This window comes from Primulina tabacum, chromosome 16 (assembly GCF_025594145.1).
Source record: "Primulina tabacum isolate GXHZ01 chromosome 16, ASM2559414v2, whole genome shotgun sequence".
In the NCBI taxonomy this organism is placed as follows: Eukaryota; Viridiplantae; Streptophyta; class Magnoliopsida; order Lamiales; family Gesneriaceae; genus Primulina; species Primulina tabacum.
Genome location: NC_134565.1, coordinates 26,965,643 through 26,981,971, shown reverse-complemented (window position 1 = coordinate 26,981,971; position 16,329 = coordinate 26,965,643). Strand labels below are relative to the sequence as shown.

The 16,329-nt window shown below is 42.3% G+C and overlaps 1 long non-coding RNA gene across 1 annotated transcript in view; it reads left to right on the top strand.

Moving 5' to 3' along the window:
- The window catches only part of LOC142529651 (uncharacterized), a 37,989-nt gene extending 22,152 nt beyond the window's left edge, over positions 1-15,837 (top strand). Inside the window, exons 2-3 of the long non-coding RNA XR_012815935.1 lie at positions 13,009-13,183; positions 15,683-15,837. This is a non-coding gene — a long non-coding RNA (uncharacterized LOC142529651). The remainder of the gene's footprint in view (positions 1-13,008; positions 13,184-15,682) is intronic.
- Positions 15,838-16,329: the final 492 nt, after the last annotated feature.

Genomic DNA, 16,329 nt, shown 5'->3' with positions numbered 1-16,329 from the left:
ATCATGTTCATGCATGTGAGGATTACGTGTTGGGTAAATTATTGGAACAGTATGCCTCCTATACGTGTGATTGACCGTGAAGCAAGGGAGGAGGACAGAGAGCCTCGAGAGGAGAGAAGAGACGCTCCTCCACCCCCACATTCGGACATGCAGGCACAGATGCTTGCAGGTATGACTCAGTTCTTCGCACAGTTTGCAGGGAATCAAGCTGCAGTAGATGCAGGGGCGAGGCCCCGACTGGAGGATGTGTATGAAAGATTCAGGAGGATGAACCCGAAGGAGTTTTCGGGTGCCACTGACCCGATGGTAGCTGAAGGATGGATTAAGTCCATCGAGGTAATCTTCAATTTCATGGAACTAACTGATGCAGACAGGGTCAGGTGTGCCACGTTCCTTCTGACAGGGGACGCCAGACTATGGTGGGAGAGTGCGTCCGTGGCAGTCAACTTGCAGGTGTTGCCTTGGAATGGGTTTAAGGAGGTATTCTACTCCAAGTACTTCACTGAGGAAGTACGATCCAGGTTGACAACGGAGTTTATGACGCTGCGAAAGGGAGACACTAGTGTTGCAGAGTTTGTCAGGAAGCTTGAGAGGGGGTGTCATTTTGTACCCCTGATAGCTAATGATGGCCAGGGGAAGCTGAGACATTTTATGGATGGATTGCGGCCGATCTTGCGCCGTGATGTGAGAGTAGTTGGTCCCACTACCTATGCAGTTGCCGTGTCCAGGGCTTTGGCGGCAGAGCAGGATCAGAGGGATATTGAGGCAGACAGGCAAGGCAAGAAGCCCTATCAGGCTCCAGCGCAGCAACATCAACAAGGACCTCAGTTTAAGAGGCCGTTTCAGGGGCCGCTAGGGAAGAAGCCATATTAGGGACCGCCAAAGGGCAAGGGCCCAATTCAGCAGCAGAAAGCTCCTCAGAGGCCGGGAGAGTACCCGGTGTGCCCGAAATGCAACCGCCAGCATCCGGGGCAGTGTTTGTATGGGTCAGACAAGTGTTTCAAATGTGGAGCCAGTGACCACATGTTGAAGGAGTGCCCACAGTGGAAGCAACCAAACCAGGGCAGATTGTTCGCCATGCACGCACAAGAGGCGAACCCAGACACTACACTGCTGACGGGAAATATTTTCATCAAGAGAATAGCTACTCAGGCCTTGATAGATTCAGGAGCCACCCATTCATTTATCTCGGAGACTTTCGCTAGTCACTTGGATATCAGGACCATTGGACTCGATGTGAGTCATTCAGTAACAGTCCCATCAGGGGAAGAAATATCAGCTACTAGCGTGGTCAGAGACATCGATCTCGAGCTGCAGGGCCACTTAGTGTATGCAGACTTGATAGTGTTGGAAATGCCAAAATTTGATATTATCTTGGGTATGGACTGGCTGACGAAAAACCGAGTCCTGATTGATTTTCAGAAGAGATCAGTATTGGTTAGACCGTTGGGCATGGAGCAGTTTCTTTTTGATCCAGCCAGATGGAAAAGTTTCCCTCGCATGATCTCTTGCATGCAGGCGCGGAAAATTATTTCCAAGGGGTGTCAGGCTTTCTTGGCAGCATCATTTCAACACCTGACATACCCACTCCGTCACTATCAGATGTGCCAGTAGTCAGAGACTTCCCAAACGTCTTTCCTGATGACGTCACAGGTCTTCCACCAGAGAGAGAGGTGGAGTTTGCGATTGATCTCATGTCAGGCACAATGTCAATCTCCAAGGCACTGTACCGTTTAGCTCCAGCCGAGATGCTTGAACTCAAACAGTAGATTCAGGAGCTTCTCGACAAGGAATTCATCCGCCTCAGTTTCTCACCGTGGGGCGCATCAGTGCTCTTTGTGAGAAAGAAGGATGGAAGCATGAGGTTGTGTATCGATTACCGAGAATTGAACAAGGTAACGATCAAGAACAAATACCCTCTTCCTAGAATCGAAGACTTATTTGATCAGTTGCAGGGGGCCACAGTGTTCTCTAAGATAGATCTTCGATCAGGGTATCACCAGCTGAAGGTGAAAGACGCAGATGTTCACAAGACAGCCTTCAGGACCAGGTATGGGCATTACGAGTTCTTAGTGATTCCGTTTGGATTGACGAACGCTCCAGCAATTTTCATGGACTTGATGAACCGAGTATTCCAACCCTACTTGGACCAATTCTTCATCGTGTTCATTGACGATATTCTTATTTACTCGAAGAGTCATGAGGAGCACAGTCGGCACTTGAAGACAGTTTTGCAGACCTTGCAGAGTCGCAAGTTATTTGCGAAGTTTAGTAAGTGTGAATTCTGGTTGGGAAAGGTAGAATTTTTGGGTAACATAGTGACTAGCAGTGGAAATGAAGTGGATCCAGCGAAGGTGGCAACCGTTAAGGATGGGTTGAACCGAAGAATGCTTTAGAGATCCGCAGTTTTCTGGGCTTAGCCGGTTACTACCGTAAGTTCATTCAGGGGTTTTCGTCGATAGAAGTGCCACTCACTTCACTGACCAAGAATAACGCTAAGTTCGTGTGGAGCAATGAATGTCAGAAGAGCTTTGATACTTTGAACCAAGCTCTTATTTCAGCGCTAGTGTTAGCCATGCCAACAGGGCAAGGAGATTTTTTGCTATACACCGATGCATCTAAGCTCGGGTTAGGCGCAGTACTGATGCAGCATGGTCGGGTGATAGCTTATGCTTCCAGACAGTTGAAGATGCATGAGAAGAATTATCCGACTCACGATCTTGAATTAGCCGCTGTCGTCTTTGCTTTGAAGATTTGGAGACACTACTTGTATGGCGAGAAGTGTCAGATATTCACTGATCACAAGAGTCTCAAATATTTCTTCACACAGAAAGAGCTGAATATGAGACAGAGACGGTGGTTGGAGTTGGTAAAAGACTACGATTGTGAAATTAGCTACCACCCAGGGAACGCTAATGTTGTGGTAGATGCCTTGAGCCGTAAAGTTGCAGTTGTAGCACAGTTGTCAGTATAGAGATCTCTTCAGTCAGAGATTCAGAGGTTCGGTTTAGAAGTTTATCGCAAGGGCAAAGCTCCCAGGTTGTCTAATCTGACATTCCAATCTTCCTTGCTAGACCGTATTCGTACAGGTTAGCCTTCAGATGAGCGGTTACAGAATTGAAGGCTGAAGGACGAAGCCAAGGGCAGCGTACTCTACACAGTGTCAGATGGTGTTGTGAGATACAGAGGCAGGATGTAGGTGCCTAGTGTTGATTCGATCAGAGAGGATATTCTGACAGAGGCACATGCATCTCCGTATTCCATTCACCTAGGAGGGACCAAAATGTACAAAGACTTGCAGGTTTTGAATTGGTGGCCAGGGATGAAGAGAGACATTCGCAGATTTGTGTCTGAATACCTCACTTGTCAGCAGGTGAAGGCAGAGCACCAGAGGCCAGCATGAATTCTTAAGCCACTCCCCATCCCAGAGTGGAAATGGGATAATATTACAATGGACTTTGTGGTTGGGTTACCGAGGTCAGTCAGAGGATCGAATTCTATTTGGGTTATAGTGGACCGACTCACTAAGTCAGCGCACTTCTTGCCAGTGAAGACGACTTTCTCCATGACGCAGTACGCGGAGCTTTATATCAAGGAGATAGTTTGATTGCATGGGATCCCAAGTTTCTATTGTATCCGACAGGGACCCGAGGTTTACATCGTCCTTCTGGAAGAGTTTACATGCAGTCATGGGGACGAAGTTGCTCTTCAGTACCGCTTTTCACCCGCAAAAAGATGGCCAGTCTGAGCGAGTGATTCAAATTTTGGAGGATCTATTGCGAGCCTGTATGATCGACTTCCAGGGGACTTGGGAATCGAAGATACCTCTAGTGGAGTTAACATACAACAACAGTTTCCAATCATCGATAGGTATGGCTCCCTACGAGGCGTTGTATGGAAGGAAGTGCAGATCACCAGTTCATTGGGATGAGGTTAGTGAAAGAGCAGAACTTGGTCCGGAGATAGTTCAACAGACTGCAGATGTGGTGGTCAAGATTCGAGACAGGATGAAGACTGCCTAGATTCGTCAGAAAAGTTATGCTGATAAGAGAAGAAAAGATCTAGAGTTTTCCATGGGTGATCACGTTTTTATAAAGATAGTACCCATGAAGGGTGTTATGAGATTTGGAAAGAAAGGCAAGCTCAGTCCGAGGTTTATTGGACCGTTTGAAATTTTGGACAGAGTTGGGACACTAGCCTATCGTGTTGCCCTTCCGCCGAATCTGGTCGGGGTGCACAACGTGTTCCATGTCTCAATGCTGAGGAAGTATCTATGTGGGGACCCGAGCTCTAACTCAATTCTATTTGGGATTAATTTGGATCTTTATTCAAAAATACGGGTCAAAATTTTGCTTTTAACATTAAATCAAATGTTTATAACTCAGGCACAAGATAATTCTATATTCATTTCATTACAACAAACATAATATACATGTCTCGTTTTATTCATATTCTACAAACCAGTAATTAAATACAGTACATATCAAAAGTACAACTACTAGTTCATCTGCTACGCCCGTGATCACCACGCTATGTCCATCTCTCATCTCTGTCGTGACCCTGATCCTGCCCCACCTGTTGTTATGCACACATACAGACATAACAAATGCCGGAAACTCCGGTGAGAACAAATCCCAGTATAAAACATGCTGATACGAAATCATAAATCATGCATGAAAGCAATAACAATGGCTCCATAGTCTATGAAACCGATCTATCTAAACATGCAACTCAAATCAAATCATGTCTTGACTCGAATCGACTCTACTCTAGGGATCCTGGTGTGAATAAGACGTCACTGTCTGTCACCTACCCTCCCAATCGGGGTAACTGTACGTCTTATTCCTAGACTTCGATCATGTCTGTATCGAATGTCTGCAATCGGAGTGAATCTGATCCGAAGCGTCGATACCACCGAACATCTAGTTTGGTAAGTCTGCCAATGACTCTCCTATCTCAAAGGCTTGAATATAAATCTATAAACAAGGCATCATCATATCAAGAGATTTGAATATAAATCTATAAACAAATCACAATCATATCAAAAGATAAACAATAATTCTAGTATGTGATTTTGTTGGGAAACTCAAACTAAATCTCATTTGAGTTGTGTCTTCCCCAAACAAAACATGAATTATACCTTTCGTCGCACAATGTCTGTCGATGTCGAAGTCTCGATGATGAATCTGTCACTATCAAATCTGAAATGGAAATGTTGATACATATTCTATCAATCTCTAATCTCAATCAACACATATCCAATTCAATACTTGATCTCGGTACAATTTGACGGCATAACGACGTAATCTCTCGATACCAGTCAATCCACCTCTCAACATATATCACCAATTCATAAGTCTCAACTCATAATCATCATTATAAGCACATAATAGTACTCAAAATCTGCATATTTAACTCTAAATATGCTGGAAAATCATAACAATTGCATATGATATCCGATAATCGACCCGTTTACGAATATATAGTCACTAACTTCACAGGAACACATAATCTAGTGTAATTCACAATTTCCCCAACATCAATATTTCAAATCATGCAGGAAATGAATGAAACTTACATCCCCTTAAAGCCTTTGATGAGAGGAGTTCAGAACCGAAATCGGATTAACGTTTGGATGTAAAATTCTTGTACAAACTAGCTTCAAAAGTGAAAGAACTTTCCTTTTCCTAGATCCCTTCTCCCTCTCGATTCTCAGCTGTCCAGGAGAGGAAATGAAGACACATAATATATATATATCTTGCATGTTGAGGGGCAAGTGTCATATTTTTCAAGTAACACGCATGACCGCGGGTGCGGTAGTTCAGGAACCGCGGGTGCGCTCAGGCTTCAGCGGTCCATTCAACTTTGCATAAACGTCGACCGCGGGTGCGCTACATATAAGGCCGCGGGTGCGGTGTCATCAACGCGGGTGCGGTTACGTTTGGACCGCGGGTGCGGTGTCATTTCTGTAAATACTTTCCAACTCTCTGTCCATCAACCGCGGGTGCACTCCTTCTTGGACCGCGGGTGCGGTGATCCTGCTGTAAAAATGGTTGACTTTCTGTCCATGCACCGTGGGTGCGGTGCTTCTCTAGGCGCGGGTGCGGTCCCTTCTTCAAGCAACACTTCATCTTTTCATTTTATCCACATACAATCTAGGGCATTACATTTCTCCCCCTCTTAGATATTAGTTCGTCCTCGAACGTGAAATCAATTAATCAAAGTATGTACAAACAGCAGTAAAATCAAAAGCTGAATAAATACTCACATCATGAGAATAACTCCGGATATTTCTGTCTCATATCTGCTTCTGTCTCCCAAGTCGCTTCCTCGGTGCCATGACGACTCCACTGAACTTTCACTAGCGGAATAGTTTTCGTTCTGAGCTGTTTCTCTTTCCGATCAAGAATCTGTATCGGTTGTTCGACATAACTCAACGTCTGATCTAGCTCAGTTTCGTCGGGCTGAATGACATGAGAATAATCTGGCATGTATCTACGCAGCATCGATACATGAAAAACGTCATGTATCCCGGATAGAGAAGGAGGAAGAGCTAGTCTATATGCTCGATCGCCAATCTTTTCAAGAATCTCGTATGGACCGATGTATCTAGGAGACAACTTCCCGCGTTTGCCAAATCTGACAACGCCTCTGAAAGGAGAAATTTTCAAAAATACTCTGTCTCCCTGTTCAAATACTAACGGTCTACGTCTGATATTGGCATACTTGGCCTGTCTATCCTGTGCCATCTTCATTCTTTTCTGAATGATTTTCACCTTCTCAGTCATTTCCCGAATCATATCAGGCCCAAGTTCTGGTACTTCAGATATATCATCCCAATATAAAGGAGATCTGCACTTCTTGCCATACAATGCCTCAAACGGTGCCATCTCTATGCTCGTTTGATAGCTGTTGTTGTACGAGAATTCACATAACGGTAGTGAATCTTGACAACTAGTGCCAAAGTCTAGCACTATAGCCCTCAACATATCCTCTAAAGTCTGGATAGTCCGCTCTGACTGTCCATCTGTCTGGGGATGATAGGCAGTGCTCAGGTGCAATGTCGTACCTAAAGCCTGCTGCAAACTATGCCAAAAGTGAGAAGTGAATCGTGGATCACGATCTGATACGATAGACTTCGGCACACCATGTAATCTAACTACCTCTCTGACATACAATTCTGCCATCTGATCGTGTCGATATGTCATTCTGTATGGAATAAAACACGCTGATTTGGTTAATCTGTCTATCACAACCCAAATCGTATCACAACCCCGGGATGATCGAGGTAACTTCGTCACGAAATCCATGGAAATGTGATCCCATTTCCATTCTAGAATAGCCAAACTCTGAAGTAAACCTCCGGGTTTCTTTCTTTCGGCCTTCACCTGTTGGCAATTTAAACACTTAGACACAAATTCGGCAATGTCTGACTTCATTTGTTTCCACCAGAACTGTGTCTTTAGATCGTTATACATCTTTCTGCCACCAGGGTGAATGCTGAACCGACTACAGTGCACTGCTGACAATATCTGTTGTTTCAACTCTGAAACATCTGGCACTACAATACGGTTATTCACATACAGGACAAAATCACGTACCTGATATTCAGACTGATGTCCTGATCTGACCATCTGAATTGACTGCTGTATATTCTGATCTGTTCTTTGTGCCTCTTTAATCCTCATAATCAAATCTGGCTCAACTTGAATCGAAGCAAGTCTCAGCGGTCTACTATCTGTGTCAAATGCTAAACCAGACAAACAACAATCTTCAACTAAATTCGAAACACCTATCGTCGATAAGGATAGGGCACAAACCCTTCGACTCAAGGCATCTGCTGCTGCATTTGACTTTCCTGGATAGTACTTGATCTCGCAATCAAAATCTTTCAGTAGATCAAGCCATCTACGCTGCCTCATGTTCAACTCTGACTGAGAAAACAGATACTTCAGGCTTTTATGGTCAGAGTAAATCTCAAATTTCTCACCATAAAGATAATGACGCCAAATTTTCAAGGCAAATACGATAGCCGCCAATTCAAGATCATGAATGGGGTATCGAATCTCATGTGGCTTCAGCTGTCTAGAGGCATATGCGATCACATGACCACGCTGCATAAGAACACATCCCAGCCCTCTGTGAGATGCATCACAATATATAACGAAATCACCAGTACCCGAAGGAATCATCAAGACAGGTGCACTGGTCAGCCTCTTCTTCAACTCTAGGAAGCTAGACTCACAATCCGCAGACCACACAAACGACGCATTTTTCTGTGTCAACTGGGTAATCGGCTTCGCAATACTGGAGAAATCTTTGATGAATCGTCTATAGTACCCTGCTAGACCCATGAAACTGCGTATCTCTGGCACAGAAGTCGGTCTCGGCCAACTGGTCACAGCTTCAACTTTACTCGGATCCACAGAAATACCATCTCCAGATATGATATGACCCAAGAAGACAACCTGTCTCAGCCAAAACTCACACTTTGATAGTTTTGCATATAATATTTCATTTCTCAATGTTTGCAACACAATTCTCAAATGATTGGCATGCTCATTCAAATTCTTTGAATACACCAAAATATCATCAATAAAAACAATCACAAACTCATCTAAATACCTCTAAAAGACACGGTTCATTAGTCCCATAAACACCGCTGGAGCATTCGTTAATCCAAAAGGCATGACAATAAATTCGTAATGTCCATACCTGGTTCGGAATGCTGTCTTTGGTATATCAATATCTCGTACTCGCAGCTGGTGATATCCAGATCTCAGATCGATCTTGGAATAGATAGATGATCCCTGCAACTGATCAAATAAGTCGTCGATACGAGGCAAAGGATATTTGTTCTTTATCGTTGCCTTGTTCAGCTGCCTGTAATCTTTACACAATCTCATAGAACCGTCTTTCTTGCGCACAAATAGCACTGGTGCACCCCAAGGAGATACACTGGGTCTGATATATCCCTTGGCTAGAAGATCTTCTAGTTGTGCTTTCAATTCCTTCAACTCTATAGGCGCCATCCTATACGGAGCTCTCGAAATAGGAACGGTATCTGGAATAAGATCAATACTAAAATCTACCTCTCGGGTTGGAGGTAACCCTGGAATCTCGTCAGAAAATACATCTGCAAACTCCCGTACTACTGGAAAATCTGCCAATGTCGGGCTCGGTTTCAGTAAGTCTACTGAATAAATAAGGAACCCTTCTGATCCTTGCTGCAACAATCTACTCATAGTCAGAGCAGATACTAAGGGAATCCGAGATTTGGAACCCTTACCATAGAATTTCCACTCCTCTGTCTTTTGAGGTCTGAATCTGACAATCTTGTGAAAACAGTCTACGGTGGCTCTGTACTTAGTCAACATGTCAATCCCGACAATACAATCAAAATCAGATAAACCAAGTACAACACATTCTAAATCGATCTCATGCCCTTCAAACTGTAGTACACAGTGTCTAACTGAAGTCACATATATCAGACCACTTCCCAACGGAGAAGAAATAGACACTACAGTAGACAATGACTCTACAGGCAATGCATGTGTCAATGCAAAACGTTCTGATATGAATGTATGTGATGCACCTGTATCTATCAATATATATGCAGGATAACCGCAAAGAAAACAGTTACCTGCAATCACATCGTCTGGTGCATCTTGGGCTTGCTCTTCCGTCAATGCAAATACCTGAGCTTGTTGTCTGGGAGGTTGGCTCACTGTCTGGCCACCTCTAGCTCTAGGTTGGGACTGTGTAGGCGTGGGCTGGAAGGAATGGACAGACGAAGCTTGCCTCTCAGGCTGAGTCACTGATGCTGATGACCCTGCACTCTGAAATCTCTGGGCACCTCTATGGGGACAGACTCTGGCAAAATGTCCCTGTTGCTTACATATGTTACATCTGCCCATCACTCCCTGACACTGCTCTGTGGCATGTCGGCCTCCACAAGTAGTGCAATACACACCTGTCACATCTATACTCTGGCCAGGACCTCTCTGTCTTGACCCACTGGAGCTCGATGAACTGCTCCCTGCTCTCTTGAACTGCTTACCCTTAGCCTTCAAAGAATCTTTCTTCCCACTACTACTGATTCCACTATCAAATCGAGGAGGAGGTGGTGGAAACTGTGTGGCGAACGGTGGCGGTCTCTGACCCTGAACACTATAGGAAGCTCCTCGCTGCCTAATCAAGCCAGCCTCTGCTCCCTTTGCTCAATTCAGTGCCTCAAAAAAAGTGTTGGGTCGCCCCGTGTTCACTAGGGTAAAGATATTCGGATTCAAACCATTTATGAACTGATCGGCAACTGCCTCATCATTCCCTGCTACGTGAGGTGCAAATCGAAGTAAGGACGAGAATTTGGCAACATACTCCTCTATGTTCCATTGCCCCTGTCTCAAGTTTGCAAATTCGGCCCCTTTGTCTTTTCGATACGACACTGGAAAGAAACGTTGATAAAATTCATCTTTAAAGACTTTCCAAGTAATATCAATACCTCGATGTTCTAAGGCTCGTTTCGCCGTTAGCCACCAACTCTTGGCCACTTTTTGCAATTGATGCCCAATCAGCTTCACCCTACGTTCATCTGTATAGGCAAGTGATTCAAATAACATCTCTATATCATCCAACCAGCTTTCACAATCCACTGCATTTTCTGTGCCCTTCAAGGTAGGTGGATGGAATGATTGAAATCTCTTCAACAAAGTCTCCATCGGTGTCGCAGTAACATCCATCTGAGTACCTGACGTACTACCCTGTTCTGACACTTGTCTTGCAGCTGGTTGCGATATCCTTCTAGGCGGCATATCTGATTATCAAACATATTAGGATACGATCTATACAATCTGTCTCATCCCTCTTCTGATCATATACCTCTGATCCAGAATCGGTTCTGATTCAGTCTTTACAAGTATATGCTGTAAATCAACTCAGATACAATACAACATATAATAGGGAAAGCATTAAATCATGCTAGCACATCAAAAGCAAGGAAGAAGACTCGATCTACCCCGCTCATTCTATGCTATCTCAGTCTACAGAACCTACTGCTTTGATACCACCTGTTGTGGGGACCCGGGCTCTAACTCAATTCTATTTGGGATTAATTTGGATCTTTATTCAAAAATACGGGTCAAAATTTTGCTTTTAACATTAAATCAAATGTTTATAACTCAGGCACAAGATAATTCTATATTTATTTCATTACAACAAACATAATATACATGTCTCGTTTTATTCATATTCTACAAACCAGTAATTAAATACAGTACATATCAAAAGTACAACTACTAGTTCATCTGCTACGCCCGTGATCACCACGCTATGTCCATCTCTCATATATGTCGTGACCCTGATCCTGCCCCACCTGTTGTTATGCACACATACAGACATAACAACAGCCGGAAACTCCGGTGAGAACAAATCCCAGTATAAAACATGCTGATACGAAATCATAAATCATGCATGAAAGTAATAACAATGGCTCCATAGTCTATGAAACCGATCTATCTAAACATGCAACTCAAATCAAATCATGTCTTGACTCGAATCGACTCTATTCTAGGGATCCCGGTGTGAATAAGACGTCACTGTCTATCACCTACCCTCCCAATCGGGGTAACTGTACGTCTTATTCCTAGACTTCAGTCATGTCTGTATCGAATGTCTGCAATCGGAGTGAATCTGATCCGAAGCGTCGATACCACCGAACATCTAGTTTGGCAAGTCTGCCAATGACTCTCCTATCTCAAAGGCTTGAATATAAATCTATAAACAAGGCATCATCATATCAAGAGATTTGAATATAAATCTATAAACAAATCACAATCATATCAAAAGATAAACAATAATTCTAGTATGTGATTTTGTTGGGAAACTCAAACTAAATCTCATTTGAGTTGTGTCTTCCCCAAACAAAACATGAATTATACCTTTCGTCGCACAATATCTGTCGATGTCGAAGTCTCGATGATGAATCTGTCACTATCAAATCTGAAATGGAAATGTTGATACATATTCTATCAATCTCTAATCTCAATCAACACATATCCAATTCAATACTTGATCTCGGTACAATTTGACGGCATAACGACGTAATCTCTCGATACCAGTCAATCCACCTCTCAACATATATCACCAATTCATAAGTCTCAACTCATAATCATCATTATAAGCACATAATAGTACTCAAAATCTGCATATTTAACTCTAAATATGCTGGAAAATCATAACAATTGCATATGATATCCGATAATCGACCCGTTTACGAATATATAGTCACTAACTTCACAGGAACACATAATCTAGTGTAATTCACAATTTCCCCAACATCAATATTTCAAATCATGCAGGAAATGAATGAAACTTACATCCCCTTAAAGCCTTTGATGAGAGGAGTTCAGAACCGAAATCGGATTAACGTTTGGATGTAAAATTCTTGTACAAACTAGCTTCAAAAGTGAAAGAACTTTCCTTTTCCTAGATCCCTTCTCCCTCTCGATTCTCAGCTGTCCAGGAGAGGAAATGAAGACACATAATATATATATATCTTGCATGTTGAGGGGCAAGTGTCATATTTTTCAAGTAACACGCATGACCGCGGGTGCGGTAGTTCAGGAACCGCGGGTGCGCTCAGGCTTCAGCGGTCCATTCAACTTTGCATAAACGTCGACCGCGGGTGCGCTACATATAAGGCCGCGGGTGCGGTGTCATCAACGCGGGTGCGGTTACGTTTGGACCGCGGGTGCGGTGTCATTTCTGTAAATACTTTCCAACTCTCTGTCCATCAACCGCGGGTGCACTCCTTCTTGGACCGCGGGTGCGGTGACCCTGCTGTAAAAATGGTTAACTTTTTGTCCATGCACCGCGGGTGCGGTGCTTCTCTAGGCGCGGGTGCGGTCCCTTCTTCAAGCAACACTTCATCTTTTCATTTTAGCCACATACAATCTAGGGCATTACAATCAAGCTAATCCTTCGCACGTGTTGAGCTATGAACCTTTACAGTTGGCTCCGAACCTGTCATATGAGGAAAGACTCATCCAAATCCTAGACAGACAGGAGCGAAGACTTCGGAACAAAGTGACCAAGTTGGTCAAAGTCCGGTGGCTAAATCAATCAGTAGAGGAGGCCACTTGGGAAGCCGAAGCAGATATGAGAATTCGCTACCCGGAGTTGTTCGGTAAGATTTAATTTCGAGTATGAAATTTTTATAAGTGGGGGAGGAACTGTAGTGCCCTAAATTCAGTACATGTATAACTCATGCATTTATTTAATTGTTAATTCATTTATTTAAATTGAAAATGAGTTTTAGCCATGCATGATTTATTTAAATGCATTATTTTAACTTAATCAATGTTTATGTGATGCACGTTAAAATGTTTTCTCGAGTTTCATGTTTCAGGCGATTATTCGATGCGGGATCGAGGAAAAGACCGGCGACGATTTTGGCAATTTTAAAATATGGTATTTTATTTTAAGTTGAGAATGAGGCGTTTAAAATGATTTATCTAGTTTCAGCATTTTAAAGCCCAAATTATTTGTTTAAGCGAGTTTAGAATTTTAAAACTTTTAAAAGTCTAGCACATGTACATTTTATTTTAAATTAGAGATTTTGTTAAAGTTAAGGGAGAGTTAGTATTTTAAAATTAGTGATAATTAATAATTAAGCAAATTTTTTCCTTTAATTATTATCAAACACACACATTCTACACACACTAGAAAACGTGAAACACACACAACACACACTACACCACTCATCTTCAGATTTTTATTTGAAAGAAAACTAGGGTTATTACTCCTAGAAGCAGCCGCCCACTTCCCCATTAAATTTCCAGCAAGTTTTGTTGAGTTTCTTCAAAGAAAATCGCGCCACATTCGTCCCGGATCAACCTCGCTTCTTTCTCCGCTTCGGTATCGCCGTTTCGGTAAAGTTTATCATCAAAAGTCACATATATTCTGTTATTTCTGCATCGATCTCGTCATATTATGTGTTGTGTTATTTTTATGCGAAAATAATTCATGTATGACGTTCGTTGTTTGAGCGGAAAATGGTTTGGATCAGTTTTGAAATAAGTTTTAGATCTGAAAACTCGTTTTTACTGTCTTTTTAAATACTGCGACTTTTCGGTCGTGATTCTGAGAAAACTTTCAACACAAAAATTGTAGAACTTTTTGATACCTTCGATTTGACAGTAAATTCAAAATACTTGGATAACAATTGAGTGAGTTATGACGTTTTTCGTGGGACTGCTCAAACTACGTTTTTCAGAAAATTATGTATTGATGTGTTCTCGAGATTTTATTGTTGCAGGCTTCAGTTGGGGATCGACGGGTGATCGTTGCTGCATCTAGGTATGCTTAGTATGATGTGGGTTGGAATTTGGGTTGTCGATTAGTGGCGATAGGCACTCGAATTCGTTAGAAGTCGTAGGAATCCATTTGGTGTCAATTGCCGTGTTTTTGAATTGTATGTGTCGTAGAGTGGACGTCGTTGCTTTGGGGTGTTGGTACGCATTCGATTCGTTGTCATGGCATACTAGGATGAGTCTCGGAGCGTCGGTTCATGTTTCGTACAACAGAGTCTAGAATGATAAGCATTGTATGTATTGAAATTTCGTGAGTTTGCACTTCCCGCAGGTACACGGACCCGGACACGGACCTCGGCACGGGGTCCGTGCCTTCGTTTTCTTCTTGGTGCCATTTTTGAGAGCCTACACGGACCCCCACATGGACCAGGGCACGGAGTCCGTGCCTTTCCCCTTCTGTACGACAAATTTTACCGAGTCTACAAGGACCCGGAGCTGGACCTGGGCATGGGGTCCGTGTCCCTTCTTAAGCTAAGTGTTTCCTTTGCGCACTTACACGGACCCATACACGGACCCAAGCACGGGGTCCGTGTACTTCATATATTTTGGGAAATTTTATTTGTGTTTTGGGAGTCTCATGTCTTGGGTTAGTACGATGATTTAAAAGAGGTCAAGTCCCGAGTGTTCTAAAATGTCTTAAGTTATTTATTGAATTCGGGGGTGAGCACGTATGCCTACGTCTAAGCTATGCAAGTTAAGTATCTAAAATTCATGTTAGTATGTGCAGCAGCGGCCCCAAATGAAATCCAACGAATCCCTCAACGCCAAGTAATTATGTCGACGTGCAAGAAAATATTTTCAAGTTTTTGAGGTATGCTAAATGTCTTGTGACCAATTATGTATGGGATTGGAAAGCGTTAAAGCATGAACATGGACCAATCCACCCCGTTAAATCATGAACGGGCTTAGATAAGGATTGGAAAGCGTTAAAGCATGAACGGGGACCAATCCACCCGTTAAAGCATGAACGGGGATCTCATGTATGTGGCAGTGGGTTCGCCCCTGTCAGCCCAGTATTGTGGTTTAGTCTGATCAGACGATTTATGTTGTGGGTCACTTGCTTTGAAACATGCCTCTATACAAATTAATGAAGTTCATGTATGTTTATGTATGTACAAGTATAAAACCATGTTTATGAAAGTTTTCACGTTATGGCACGTCTAAGTTATGTACGTATGTTCATGTTCAGTACAAGTTCAAGTTCAAGTATGTATGTTCTATTTTAAAGTTGCATGTGGTTTTATTGCGTATTATTCGATACTCCCAGTTTATACATGTTGAGTCTTTAGACTCACTAGACTTGATCGATGCAGGTGAGGATGTTTATGAGGAGACTGAAGGTAGGGACTAAGGAGCAGGCTTGGACTGAGCGGGAGGCTAAACCCGAGGACCGCCATGTTTTAAGTTTATGAAAACATTCAATACTTTTGTCAGACTTTAAACTTCAAATCTTTTGGTTGCAACAACTTGTGAGACGTACAATTTATCTCTTTTATCGAATTTTGAATGTTCACGTTTCAATTAAGAAAATTTTAAATTTTTCCGCAAATGTTAAGTAGTAAAAGTACAGTACGTTACAATAAATATGGATCTTTATGAAACTATTAATCGAATAAATATTAATCTTTATGAAGCTATTCGAGAAACAATTACATCTCTCTCACTTTTAATAAAGATAGCCATATTAATATATGGTTTCTTAATGACAGATGATTTATCTTTCTTAATAGTAAATTAATGTTCATTAGGCCCAATGAAGAATAATATTCTTTTTCAACATCTTATAATTATAAATTTGAAGCTTGAGAATTTCACAATTAAATAACAGTAGTTATTAGGACAATATGCTGTAAAATAAATAAATAAAATACATGCTAATGTTACCAAATGAAGCAACAAACCACATGTCATATTTTATCCATGTAAATCACGCTATAAATATGAATCATAAAAAAAAAAT